The following is a 15,652-nucleotide window of genomic DNA, read 5'->3' as shown; positions in this document are numbered from 1 at the left end:
GGAGGTCACTAACTGGTATTTTGTTTAAAAAGAAATTTGAATAATATTGAAGACACTAGAGTGTTTTTCACATAATAAGTATTATTTTGTGAAATTACTTCAGTTCTCTCTCTTTGTATATGTGTACTACATCTCAATAGAAATGTATTTTATACTCTGGGTCGTAATCAAAAGAGTTAAAGTCATTCCCTTTGTGAGTGGAGGACTGCAGAGGAGACTAATAATAGGGCAGATTCAGGGGGGCTAAGAGCAAGGTAATGGCACTCTCAGGGCAGGAATTCATGGGATTAGATTTAAAGGGATAGAGAGTCAAAAGGGCAAGGTACCTGCTAAGGAAGGGCAGTTGAGGTAAGTGCATGATAAAAATTACCTCTACATCACAATTTTGCTTGGGGCCAAATTCATCTGAAGATGTTATAGATTCAATCCTATCATTGTCCTTTGTATTACTTAAGTAGCCCTTGTATAGCAGGTTACTCTAAAAAGGAGCCACTTCTGCTAAAGAGCTTTTAGTTTTGCTTTTAGTTCCTTTATAAGGAAGAATAAGGTATTTCTTATAAAATACTGAGTTATAGACCAATTGATGGGAGTTCTGAATAGGAACAAGCCTGTGGTTTGCATAGTGACTATCAAATTTATCTACACGTTAAAATCACCTGGCTATCTTTTTTAAGTTTTAATTTGAATTCCAGTTAACATATAGTATAGTACTAGTTTTAGGTGTACAGTTTAGTGGTTCAACACTTAATCTGTTGAAGTTAATCTGATCAAGTCTTTAAAATTCTACAACCATGGTGATATAATTAGCAAAATCCAGACTGGAAAATCTATAGTACAAATTGCCTGGCAATAGTGATAATGAGGATGATAAAAGACTTGGAAAAAGAGCCTATAGATAAAAAAAGAGATCTAAAAGACACATCAATCAACAAACTGTAATGGTGACCTTACTGAATCCTTATGCAGAGTGTTAATAAATTTTGACATTTATGAAACAATTGGAAATTTGAACACTGACCATGTTTGATGATACTAAGAAATTATTGTTAACTTTTAGGGTGTCATAATTGTGTTTTAAATGTGGTTTTTTAAAAGAAAAAACACCTTGGGGCACCTGGGTGGCTTATTAAGCGTCTGACTTCTGCTCAGGTCATGATCTCGCAGTTTGTGAGTTCGAGCCCTGCGTTGGGAGCCTGGGGCCTGCTTCGGATTCTGTCTCTCTTTCTCTCTCTCTCTCTCTCTCTCTCTCTGCCCTTCCTCTGCTTGTGCGCTGCCTCTCTCACAAATAAACATTAAATTTTTTTTTTCAAAAATAAAAGAAAAAGCACCTTGTAGAAATTAATATTAAAATTTTCACTCATGAAATAATATGATGTTGGAATTTGCTTCAAAATAATAAGAAACTGGAGTAGGGATATAGCTGAAATAGGATTGCCTATTATTGAAGCTGGGTGATGGGTACATGGGAAGATTGTCACATTATTCTTTTTCACGTCTATTTATTTTTGAGAGACAGAGACAGAGCATGAGTGGGGGAGGGACAGAGAGAGAGGGAGACACAGAATCTGAAGCAGGCTCCAGACCCTGGACTGTCAGCACAGAGCCCAATGCGGGGCTCCAACCCATGAACCATGAGATCATGATCTGAACCAAAGTCACTTAACCGACTGACCCACCCAGTCGCCCCAATCATCACATTAGTCTGTCTACTTTTGTATATGCTTGAAATTTTCTATAGGTAAAAGATGAAAAAAAGAAAAAGTAAGAAAAAAAGCAACTCAGGAATTATTCCAATTTTCTGTGCAATTTAGGTATGAAACATCAATATTCCTCTGTGGAGAAGAGAAATCCTCTGATTTTTCAGGAGAGAAAAAGTTCAGAAGAAAGAAAAGTTTACAAGTACAGTTGCATACTGAAAGAACTGAGGTACATATGATCTGAAAATGTTTTACTTTTGAGCATTGTTTTTAGCTTTCAAACATTCCATCACATTTTAGTCCAAGTATTGAAATGTCACATCAATCAAAATCATTTTTTTTTTGAGAAGAGAGAGAGAGTGTGAGCAGGGGAAAGGGGCAGAGGGGCAGAGGAAAAGGGAGAGAGAGAATCCTAAGCAGGCTCCACACCCAGCCTGGAGCCTGACGTGGACTTGATCTCATGACCATGAGATCATGACCTTAACTGAAATTTGTGCAGACACTTAACCTACTGAGCCACCTAGGTACCCCTGAAATGTCACAATCTTAAATATTTCTTCTTCTTTCTCTTCCTTCCCCTGTTCCTCCTCTTTTTCTTCCTCCTCCTCCTCCTTCTTCTTCTTTTTTTTTTTTTTTTTTTTTTTACAAAAAATGTAACAAGGAACCCATTCAGAAGAATATGACATTTTCCCCTTCCTTCTCCATTAGATCTTTATTTTTATTACTATACTCTCTGTTAACACTTCTGCTGTTGTAACAGTGACCCTGAGCATTCCTTGGCTGTGGCAGCATAACTTTAATCTTGGCCCCCATCTTGCTCTATATATGGTCTTCTCCCCTGTGTTTATATCTCAAGTCTCCTTCCATTTTTATAAACACTTCATTGTATATCTCATCTTGAGATCCTTAACTTTGTTCCCTCTCCACAGACCTTTTATCCAAATAAAGTCACATATACAGGTTCCAAGGATTAGGACATGGACCTATCTTTTTGGGGCCACCATTCAGCCTGCTTCATTCACTATATGATGTACTTAGATATACTGTCTATCTCATCTGGGTAATTTCTCCCATCTGCTTTCTCGTTTATCTTTCTCCAGCTGAATATAATCTCTAGTTTAAATTGTCTATTGAGAATTTAATTTCAGTGCTTATATTTTTTACCTCTAGAAACTTTATTTGGTTCTTCTTTTTTTTTAATTAAAAAAAATTTTTTTTTAACGTTTATTTATTTTTGAGACAGAGCGAGACAGAGCATGAACGGGGGAGGGTCAGAGAGAGAGGGAGACACAGAATCTGAAACAGGCTCCAGGCTCTGAGCTGTCAGTCAGCACAGGGCCCGATGCGGGGCTGGAACTCATGGACCGCGAGATCATGACCTGAGCCGAAGTCGGACGTTCAACCAACTGAGCCACCCAGGCGCCCCTGGTTCTTCTTTTTAAAAAGAATTTTTTTTTTAACATTTATTTATTTTTGAGAGACAGAGAGAGACAGAGCATGAGCAGGGGAGAGGCAGAGAGAGAGGGAGACACAGAATCTGAAGCAGGCTCCAGGCTTTGAGCTTTGCGCACAGAGCCTGACGCGGGGCTTGAACTCACAAACCGCCAGATCATGACCCGAGCCGAAGTCAGACGCTCAACCGACTGAGCCACCCTGGAACCCCCATTTGGTTCTTCTTATAATCTGCCTTATGTCGTGTTTTTTGGTCATGTTCTTTAGTTGTTTCAAGACTGATACCTGATAAATATAATATAAAGTCCCTGGTGGATCTAAATCTTCTGTTTATTGCTTTGTCTGCTTCTTACTCATTAACTTATGTCCTTGGGTGCTTTGTACTTTTTGTTTATTTTCTCATATATTGTTGATCTAAATCTGTGGGAATCTCACGTGAGTCTGGATCTAGAGTATTCTCCTCCAAGAGAATTTGAATTCTCTTCTGCACTGCACTTCAGAGATGTGATGAACATGGGACAACTTTAAATGACTTTTTTGGTTTCTATTCTCCTACCCCACATATTTAGTGTAGATTTGAGTTCTGTACTTGTGTGGGTAGATCTATCACTATAACTAATCCAGAGGAGTACTCTTTCTTCTCTCTCTCTCTCTTTTTTTTCCAGCCTGGAGCTGAGACAAAGACAGATTTTACTCTGCATACTTCTGTGCTTCAAAAGGGGCCTAGACTCCATGTAAACAAGGTTCTAGGCTCCACGTAAAATTGAAGACACCTATTATTACAGTCCTCATTTTCTAAAGTGATGCTTTTCTGTCTACCCAGCTACTTGCCACTTTTGAATCATGCTTATGCATATACATGTTAAGTGGATAATTTTCTCAGTCATGAGGATGATTTAAAGCATAAGTACCTGTGTTATTTGAATAACTGTGTTGATTCTCCACATTATTTTGCTCATCTAGTCAAAGCCCATATATGTAGCCTAGAATCTGGTGGTCTTCTCTTCACTATACCATAGATTTGCCCTGCTTTGTGAAATCCACTATTTTAAATTGACACGACATTAATAAGGTGGTTTAGTTGCATACTTAGAAAAACATGACTCTGCAAAAAAAATTCTATAGTTTATTTAAAATTTTAGTGTATGTAAACTCTAATTCCATTACAAAAAGCAATTTTACATCAGTGAGGAACCCAGATATGATTAGCTATCTTTTTAAGAGGTTTATTTTCCAGTAATGCTGGTTTACCAGTGTGATCTCAGGCACCAACATTCCTGCATTTGGCTCTAGATTGCCTCTTCCTCAGTGAAGCTGTTGAAGGAGAAGATGACTAAGAAAGAAAGGTCTTCACTCAAGTTTCCGAATCAGTACAGTGTTCACAAGACTTTATCACCCCTTTGTACATCTTCCTCAATTATTCGGTATTTAAATCATTGTTGTTGTTTTTTTTTTTTCCCCTTAAATGTTGCATTAAGATTTGGGTTTTTCTTTTCAGAATCATCTATCATTTCCACATAAAGTATGCAAAATAGTTTGTGCAAACTAAGACTATGCTCTAGGGAGGGTGGCGTAGAGCTAAGATCACTGTATGTGGAATTCAAAAACTTAACGTTGGGTCCTTATTGACCTCACTTGCTAGCTTAGGCTCTTGTACAATTCACTTTATATCTCTGGGCCTCAGTCTCCACATCTGTACAAGAATCTTGTACTAGACGGACCCTTGAGATTTCTTCTAACACTAACATTCTATGATTTGAGTTATTTACATGTTAGGTGATTAGATAAATCATCTTTTCAAAAAATTTTTACTGACAGGTTGTGGAATCTGGGATTCTTTGCTATTTAAAGATACTCTTGTTTTTCCTTTCTATAATAACTTTCTATAAAATTTGCTGTGACTTGAATTAAGAGTAGCAAAAATTGGACGACAGCCAAAGGATAGTGAATCATGGGCACTGCTTACTGACCAGGGTAAATTCTGCTCCATAGAGAGATGTCTAAAAGAAGCAAGGTGGGAATTCTGGGATGAAGAGTATATAATTCACTATCACTTGGATGGTCTTTTAACAAAGGTTTTTATGGAGTAAGAGACTGGAGAATCTCAAACTGTTGATAGGTTTGCTAATATTTTAATGGAAAAATGGCATAAATATTTTGTGTGTGTGGTGTTTTGTTTCGTTTTTGTGCTGCTTTCTAATGTGGCTGTTTCTTTGACAGGAAAAGGGAAATGGTTTCTAGCCTCTGCAAGACATCATATAATGAAGTACCTCAAGGACACTTACACTCACAAGAATTAAGCGGTAATAATAGATTCTAGAACTTCTTGAATAAATTACCTGATTGTGTACATTTTAGAAATTGTTTCAGTGATTAGTGTCGCTTTCTTTACTCCTAATGGCATATGATATCAACTAATATTACATGATGTGACAAATGCTGTAGTCTGTGAGTAAGCATAAGCAAACTAGGTAAAATAAGGATTCATAAATGTCTTTTTTTAGAAATATCTTCTGTTATATTGATAGGCAAAATGTAACATATGTGCTTATTTTAGTTAAAATATTTTGGGAAAAAAGTGTGAATATTACATCCAATGAATATATTAGTAAGCACTAGAGTCACTGATTTTACTAGGACTTAGTTCTTGGTACATAGTACCCTTCACTTCTTTTTTTTTCCCCCTTCACTTCTTGACACTGAACTCTCCCGTATCTTGGGCCTCTCCTTTATATTTATGGAGTCATTTAGCATATTTTTCCTTTCTGATCATCATATTAGGCATCTTTTTATTTTTTTTTTTCATAAGTAATCTCTGTGCTCAACGTGGGCCTTAAACTCACAACCCTGAGATCAGAAGTTGCGTGTTCTACTAACTGAGCCAGCCAGGTGCCCCTATGTTAGGCATCTTTTCCTTTTTTTTTTTAATTTTTAATGTTTATTTATGTTTGAGAGAGAGAGACAGACAGACAGAACGTGAGCAGGGGAGGGGCAGAGAGAGAGGGAGACACAGAATCGTAAGCAGGCTCCAGGCTCTGAGCTGTCAGCACACAGCCCAATGTGGGGCTTGAACTCACGAACCACGAGATTATGACCTGAGCTGCAGTTGGATGCTTAATCAACTGACTCACCCATGTGCCCCAGACATCTTTTATCCTCCAGTTTTATTGGGATATAATTAAGATGTAGCACTGTGTAAGTTTAAGGTGTATAGCATAATGACTTGACTTACATATGTTGTGAGATGATTACCACAGTAAGTTTAATTAATATCCATCATCTCATATAGATACAGAAAAAAAGGAAAAAAAGTTTTCCTCATGAGGAGAACTGTTAGGATTGTAAACAACATCCATAGCCTTCCCTATTTTCTCATTGGAGAAGAGTCCCTTTCATGTCACTAATCCCTTCACTCTTAATTTTCTTTCATTGAATTTTCTTATGCTTCCTCAGGGACTGTGTCAATATTATACTCTATGTTTTTCAAAGAAGCTTCTTGAAAGAGTTGGTTTCCTTAATTATTTATTTACTTCCTATTTCACTGAAACCTGGTTTCCACCCCTAATACTCTACTAAAACTCCTGTTATTAAAGCCATCGTGGGGCGCCTGGGTGGCTCAGTCGGTTAAGCGTCCAACTTCGGCCCTGGTCATGATTTTGCAGTTCATGGGTTCGAGCCTCACATAGGTTGTTCTGACAGCTCAGAGCCTGGAGCCTGCTTCAGACTCTGTGTCTCCCGCTCTCTCTCTGCCCCTCCCCAGCTTGCACTCTGTTTCTCTCTCTCTCTCAAGAATAAGTAAACATTAAAAAAAACACATTGTTATCAATATGTTAGTCTTTCTCTGGTATTTAGCACTGTCATCTAGCACCTCTTTTTCTGAAAACTAAGGGTAGTACCCACTGAACTAAATTCAGTTTAATTCAACAGACATTTTTTGAGGATCTGTTCTGAAGTAGACACTGGCACTTGAAGAATGAAAAATCTTGCCCCCTAGAGCCTGATAGTTGAGTGAGGGATATTGACATGCAAGCAATCACAATACCAATAGCTTTGTCTGAGATATGTACCAAGTGATATGGGAGCATGGAAGAAGGATTTAAACATTCCCAGGGAAAATGGTGACTGCCTTTGCTATGTGAGCTTTGCATGACTTTTCTCAGTTTCTGAGAGTTGTTTAGGAAACTTGTAGACTTGGAGGTCATTAACTCTAGACATACCTAAAGAAATCATGAGATTGATTTTAAAGCAAAGAATTAGAACACAAAGACTTGCTCCTCTTTCTTCCTTTACTGATCATTGTTGTTTTTTTCATTGGGAGAGAGTGTAGCGGGGTTGACGATAATTATTCGTTTGAATTAATTAACCGTTTTGTCGTGTGTATTTAGCACTTCAGAAGGCCTGTAAAATTTTTAGCAAAATTCAAAGTGGTAAAATTTATGTGAATGATCTGCCAATGATCCATCACACCTTGAAGATTTTTATAAGTGATTCGGAAATGCAAAAGGCACTAAAGACTGTTGATATTGATGGTAAGTTTTGTGTTTTCATTATTAGTTTAAGGTTTGCAAACATGGATGTAAGTTCTATGTTGGTCAGATTAATTACACATCATAGGAAAGCTAAGCTTTATAATATGTTCTAAAAACTTTTTTTGCACATTTACGATAATATTAAAAAATTGGGCCTCCGGTACAATTGGATTGGTTGATTACTAGATTGGATTATGACATACTTTCATCAACATCTGATATTTTTAGACTTTTAATTTTTGCTACTTGCATACGATAGGGAAGATTTCTTAAGGCAAAAGTGTTTGAGTATAAAAGACCAGATTAATATATTTATGTTAAAATTAAGAACTTTTATTTATCAAAAGACACTTTAAAGTAAAAAGACAAGTTATGAACTTGGAAATATTTGCAATTCACAGAAGTGACTAGTGGTTAGTTTTCAGAATGTGTAAAGAACTCATACAAATTAGTAACAAACAATGGAATAGAAAAGTGAGTAAGACACATGGATAAGAATATCACATAAAAGAAAATATATGTAGCCAATAATCATATAAAAATATTTTCCATCCTCAGTAGTCAAAAAAATGCAAATCAAAATCCTAATAATTTTATTTTAAAACCTCTGGAAAAGTAATTGTTCTTTTGTTGTCAGTGTCCAATACTTAAAGAAGTAAATAATAAATAGAGAACTGATTACATTTACAGATCATTCCAAGCTTATTAAGGAGGAGAGATAAGTTTAGAATAAAAATGGTATAGATAAGTTGAAGGATTGGTCAGAAATAAAATAAACTTAATACCCACAATGACACAGTAATACTCTGAGGTTAAAAGCATCAAGCTACTCAAATAAAAGATGTGGATTGGTTATTATAAAAAATTTGTAGATGGAGAATACTAGGAGTCAAATGGACCACCAATAGAACGTTACTTAGCAACCTAACAGGAATTGACAAGTTACAATAGCGTGCATTCGTCTATCTATCCGAGTCACCCCAACATTTTTTGAGTGTCTACTGTGCACAACTTTCAGAGGGTATAAAAATAAAATAATAAATATAAATCTAACTTTTAGAAAGACTAAAAAGCAACTCTATTTTTTCTGACATGTTTATTTATCCATATGTTAATTCTCTTGACATATAATTTTTTGGAGATTTATTATTAAAATAATTATTCAAAGTGGAAATAACTTTATTCTCTGAAAGCATAGGAGAATAGAAAGGAGAAAATAAAACTTATGTGTAATCCCACTACCCAGAGCTGAACTTTGGTATTTTTACATATATTTTTCTAGGATTTTTCTAAGCATGTGTGTGCGTGTATGTGTGTAACTGTGGTATATACATATGCATAAACACATAATTAGAAAAAATATATGTTGACTCACATGCATACAATTTTGTTACCTTTTTCTATTAACTTTATATGTTAGGCAACTTTCCATGTAAATAAATACAGATCCACACTGCCTTTTTAAATGTTTAATAACATTTATTCATTTTTGAGAGAGAGACAGAGCATGAGTGGGGGAGGGGCAGAGAGAGTGGGAGACACAGAAGCAGAAGCAGGCTCCAGGCTCTGAGCTGTCAGCACAGAGCCCGGGCGTGGGGCTCGAACTCACAAACCGCAAGATCATGACCTGAGCCGAGGTTGGACGCTTAACCGACTGAGCCACCCAGGCACCCCAACACTGCCTTTTTAAATGGCTGTGTGCCAGGGTCCAGCCCCAGCAGGTCCTGGGGTTCCTGAAGGATTCACGGTGTCGGCGAAAATAACAAATGGACACGGACAACAACAGTGTGTTAGACTGGCCGCTTTATTGCGGCAACCGTGGCATTATGTTTGTTAGCAATTTCCTTGTAGCGTGCGTCATCTATGTTTCTTGGCTTTACCTAATTCTAAAAATGTTCCTTTGTGTAATCACCCATTAAGGGACAACATGGTTATTTTCTTGTAACGTTACAAGAAATTGATTAATTTCTTCATATTATTTTCATTATGTATCTATGTTTATTTATAGTCTATAAAGCATTTGCTTTGCTATTTTCATGAAAGGTCATCTATCTCTCAACACCTCAAGTGGAACATTTACAGGGACATGACTTCTTAATTGTTTCTTTGAACCATTTGCGTATAAGGAACAAAAGTTATTCGCTTTGGTCCGGGGTGCCAGGAGGGAGCCAAGACGGCCCTGGGAACCCACGCCTTATGCGCTCCCAGGGAGACAGTGTATACCTAGGAACTAATGAACCATTCTGTACCTTAACCCACCAGGTCCAGTTATCATCTGGAATGCCTCCTGGGGGCCAAGTGGGCCTAGGGTTGGAGTAATTTGTATCCATAGATACATTCCTTTGTTGCCAGGGTGGGGATTTCAAATCCATTTGTCCCCCTCCCTGGCTGGGAAATATATGGGGCTATCCTTCCTTTAGGTAGGGGAGTCTTTACAGGGGGTGGCAAGGGCTGGATATAGGCCCGCATAATTTCCCTGCGGAATCTTATTTCTTTCCCCCGTGGTCCTTTTCCCAGGGGGCCTGTCATGGGCAATTCCCCAACCGACAAATCCCCAGGTACTTTCATTGGTAGGGGGGCTTCCCTGACCAATGCTAAGGCCAAATTACATAAAAGCAGGAGTACGAGAAGCTTCGCTGTCGGTGCGCCGCCATGCAGTCCCGATCCGTCCACCGCCCGGGCCCTGCCATCAGGCTGGTTGGAGAGCTTGGCTTTTGGCAGCTGTGAATTATTCTGTGGAACAGATCAAAGCACAAAAACAAATTGTTTTGAAAAATAAGCTATATAACAAATAATCTAAATAAATATGTTATTTCTAATATTTTTGCTGTTATAAGCTGGGTTTTTTCTCTTTATCTCATCAGGCAAAAGATAGGTTACTAAAATTGAAATTGCTAGGTCAAAGGATGTGAACATTTTAAGGCTTTTAAGTAATACTGTTATTAGAAATTCAGGGGCACCTGGGTGGCGCAGTCGGTTGAGCGTCCGACTTCAGCCAGGTCACGATCTCGCGGTCTGTGAGTTCGAGCCCTGCGTCAGGCTCTGGACTGATGGCTCGGAGCCTGGAGCCTGTTTCCGATTCTGTGTCTCCCTCTCTCTCTGCCCCTCCCCCGTTCATGCTCTGTCTCTCTCTGTCCCCAAAATAAATAAAAAACGTTGAAAAAAAAAATTAAAAAAAAAAAAAAAGAAATTCAAAGCAATAAATCTTTAGAACTTTAGATTTCAAGACTTCAGATGGAGTTTCTTCCAATTACCTGGATTTACCGTTGGGGAAACTGAGGGACAGAAAGATAAAAGTCTACTCCAAAGCCATACAACCTATTTTACTTTATTTGTTTTTATTTTATTTTAATTCCAGTTAGTTAGCATACAGTGTTGTATTAGTTTCAGGTGTACAATATAGTGATTCAGCAATTCCCTATATTACACAGTGCTCATCAAGATAAGTATACTTTTCATCCCCTTCACCTATTTCATCCATCCCCTCATCCACTTTCCCTCTGGTAACCCCCAGTTTGTTCTCTATAGTTAAGAGTATGTTTGTTGGTTTGTCCTGTTCCCCACCCCCGCCCCCCACCACTTTGTTCATTTGTTTTGTTTCATAAATTCTACATGTGAGTAAAATCATATGGTATTTGTGTTTCTCTGACTGGCTTATTTCACTCAGCATTATACTCCCTAGCTCCATCCATGTTTTTGCAAATGGCAAGATTTAATTCCTTTTATGGCTGAATAATATTCCATTGTATGTGTGTGTGTGTGTGTGTGTGTGTATATATACATATATATATATATACATATATATATGTATATATATATATACACACACACACACACACACACACACCACATCTTCATTCATCTATCGATGGACATTTGGACTGCTCCCATAATTTGGCTATTTTAAGTAATGCTGCAATAAACATAGGGATGCCTATATACCTATGAATTAATGTTTATGTATTCTTTGGGTAAATTCCCAGAGGTGCGATTACTGGATCATATGGTAGTTTTCATTTTTTGAGGAATCTCCATACTGTATTCCACAGTGGCTACACCAGTTTGCATTCCCACCAACAATGCACAAGGGTTCCTTTTTTTTTTCTACATCATTGCTAACACTTGTTTTTTCTTGTGTTTTTAAATTTAGCCACTTTGATAGGTGTGAGGTGATATCTCATTGTGGTTTTGATTTGCATTTCCCTGATGATGAGTGATGTTGAACACCTTTTCATGTGTCTGTTGGCCATATGTAGGTCTTCTTTGAAGAAATGTCTGTTCCTGTCTTCTGCCCATTTAAAATGGATTATTTGTTTTTCTGGTGTTGAATTATATAGGTTCTTTATATATTTTGGATACTAACCCTTTATTGGGTATGTCATTTGCAAACATCTTATCCCATTCAGTAGGTTATTGTTTAGTTTTATTGGTTGTTTCCTTTGCTGTACCAAAGCTTTTTATTCTGTGGTAATCCCAGTAGTTTATTTTTACTTTTGTTTCCCTTGCCTCAGGAGATGTATCTAAAAAGATGTTGCTATGGCTGATGTCAGAGAAATTACTGCCTCTGCTCTCTATTAGGATTTTTATGGTTTTAGGTCTAACATTTAAGTTCTTAGTCCATTTTGAACTTTTGTGTATAGTGTAAGAAAGTGGTCCAGTTTCATTCTGTTGCATGTTGCTGTCCAGTTTTCCCAACACCGTTTGTTGAAGGGACTCTCTTTTCCAAATGCATATTCTTGTCTCCTTTGTTGAAGATTAATTGGCCATTTAACTGTATGTTTCCTTCTGTGTTTTCTATTCTGTTCCATTGATCTATGTGTCTATTTTTGTGCCAGTACCACACTGGTTTGATTACTACTGCTTTGTAATATAACTTGAAATCTGGAATTATGATACCTCCAGCTTTCTTTTTATTTTTGAAGGTTGTTTTGGCTATTTGGAGTCATTTCTGTTTCCATACAAATTTTAGGATTGTTAGTTCTAGTTCTGTGAAATGCTGTTGGTATTTTGATAGGGATTGCATTACATTTGTAGATTGCTTTGGGTAGTATGGATATTTTAACAATATTCTTCTAATTCGTGAGCCCGGAATGTCTTTCCATTTGTTTGTGTTATCTTCACATTCTTTCATCAATGTTTTATAGTTTTCTGAGTACAGATCTTTCACCTCCTTGCTTAAGTTTATTCTTGGTATTTTATTATTTTTGGTGCCATTGTACATGGGATTGTTTTCTTAATTTCGCTTTCTGCTGCTTCATTATTAGTGTCCATACAAACAATTTTAGATAACATATGTTAGTTTAAATTTTTATTCCTTAATTTTTACATTGAAAAAATGTAGACCTATATTGAATATCTTGGTAAAAATTGCAAATACAAGAAAAAGTTTAATAACTGAATATAAAGGTTTTTTTGTTTTAAGTTAGTATTTTTAGCTTAAAGAAGTTTACAAATTACAAAACGAAAATTATCTCTTCACCTCAATCTTTCCCTACAATTCTTCATAGTACACACTTAATAATTTGGTAGGTATTTTTCCTGGATATTTGTTATATACATTTTAATTGGTCTCATATTGATTAATGGTGAAGTTACCTCTAAAATTTTTGCTATTACAAATAATGCTATAAAGAGCATCCTTGTTCATCAATTCTTGCACATTTGTGTAAATATTTTTATAGGATAGATTTCTAGAAATGAAGAAGCTGGGTCATAGGATATGCATATACCTATAGGAACATGGTTTATGTCAAGTCATGTTATCTTGTCCAGCTTTATTGAGATATAATTGACAAATATAAATTGCATATATTTAAAGTGTACAACATAATGATTTGATATACATATACATTGTGAAATGATTACCAGCTATCAAGTAAAGAACATCTCCATCACCTCACATAGTTACCTTTTTTGTGTGTGATGAGAACACTACTCTCTTAGGATATAGTCTCTCAGCAAATTTCAAAGATACAATATAGTATTATTAACTATAGTCACCATGCTGTACATCAGATTCCCAGAACTTGTTCATCTTATACCTAAAGTTTGTATCCTTTGACAAACATCTGCCCATTCCCTCCACCCTCCAGAATATGTCATATACATAGAGGTTACATTTTCTTTATTCATCTGTTGGTGAGCATTTAGGCTGTTTCCATTTCTTGGCTATTGTGCATAATGCTGCAATGTTTGAAGTGCACATAGCTCTTTGAGACAGTGCTTTTATTTCCTTTGGGTATATATCCAAAAGTGAGCTTGCTGGATGATATGATAGTTCTGTTTTTAATTTTTAGACAAAACCTCTGTACTGTTTTTGGAATTGGCTATTCCAATGGATTTTAAATTATCTGCATATTTTATAGTTTTATTGAGGTATATACTTGACATATTTAAAGTATACAATTTGAAAATTTCTACATATGTATATACTTGTGAAAACTCAATCCCATTATACCCCTTTGTAAGCCCCCATTCTCTTTCCACAACCCCCCCTCACTACTTCCCAAGCAAACACTAACCTGCTTCTGTCACTACAGATTGTTTGTATTTTCTAGAACTTTATATAAATGATATCATGCAGTAAGTACTCATTTTTTTAGTTTGATTTCTTTCACTCAGCTTAATTATACTGAGATTCATCTATGCTTTGGTACATATCAGGTTTATTTCTTTTTATTGCTAAGCAGCGTTCTCTCTTATGGATGTACCATGATTTGTTCATCCATTCATTAATTGATGATGTTTGGATTGCTTCTAGTTTTTGGCTATTACAAATAAAGCTGGTGTAAACATTCATTTATGTGTCTTTGTGTAGTCATATACTTTCACTTATCTTGGGTAAATACCTGATGGTAGGATGACTGGGTCATATGGTAGGTATATTTGAATTTTTTAGAAACTGCTAAACTGTGCTTGCAAAGCAGCTGAATTATTTTACATTGTTATGAACAATTTATGACAGTTTCAGATGCTTCTCATCCTTGTCAATCCTGGAATTGGTGAGCCTTTAAAAATTGTCATTCTAATAGATGTATGGTGTTTTCTCGTTGTGGTTTTAATTTACATTTCCTGAATGATCAAATGATTTTGAATATATCTTCATGTGCTTTTTTTGCTACCTGTATATCTTATGCCCATTGAAAATGTGTTTGTGTTCCTACTATTGCATTTTGAATGTATATATTCTGAATACGAGTCCTTTACTGGATATGTGAGAGAGAGCACAGGCAAGGGAGGAATAGAGAGGAAAGAGAATCCCAAGCAGGCTCTGCCCTGTCAGCACAGAGCCCTATGCGGGGCTTGAACTCACCAACTGTGAGATCATGACCTGAGCCAAAATCAAGAGTCGGAATTTAACCAGCTGAGCCACCCAGCCACCCCAATTTTTGAAGAATATCTTTCAACTTAAGTTCATACTTCTGAAGAAGTCTAGTCTACAACTATTTCTTGTATGGATTGTGCTCTTGATGTTTTATCTATAAGGTTTTTGTTTAAACCTAAATCACATAGAAGTCAGAAAACAAATCAAAATAATTGATTGAAATTTGCACAAATGTTTCATTGTTTCTTTGAAGGAAAGGAGAAACCACTCTCAAGTTATTACACTGAAAAAAAATTTTTGAGGTAGACAACTTGACAAATTTTCCAATCCAGAAAGTGTTTCTGTGGTTTAGAAATGAGAACAACTAAGCCTTGTCAATTTCTCTGAACGTAGAAGCCTGCAGACCACCAGAAGCACTGAAATGTTCTTTTATAAGTTACTTTGTTCAGATTACATTAATTTAAAATGTAAATTTATAATAAGTTTCTTCCAAACACAGATAAACCCTTTCAAAATTGGCCTCATTTACTATATGAAGAGGAAAATGACATTAGAGTTATTTAACTTGAAGAGTCTTGAAAAATTAAGATGTTGCTTGACACAGATCTATGCTTGTCTAGAAAATGAGGCAGAAGAATCCTGATTCTGTG

At 36.3% G+C, this 15,652-nt stretch overlaps 1 pseudogene; it reads left to right on the top strand.

The window, feature by feature from the left end:
* The window catches only part of LOC144615253 (EF-hand calcium-binding domain-containing protein 13-like), a 99,011-nt pseudogene that overhangs the window by 11,898 nt on the left and 71,461 nt on the right, over nucleotides 1-15,652 (top strand).

Source organism: Panthera onca (genome assembly GCF_046562875.1).
Source record: "Panthera onca isolate mPanOnc1 chromosome E1 unlocalized genomic scaffold, mPanOnc1 haplotype 2 h2.Chr16_ul_6, whole genome shotgun sequence".
Lineage (NCBI taxonomy): Eukaryota > Metazoa > Chordata > Mammalia > Carnivora > Felidae > Panthera > Panthera onca.
This window is presented reverse-complemented; position numbering and strand designations above follow the sequence as displayed.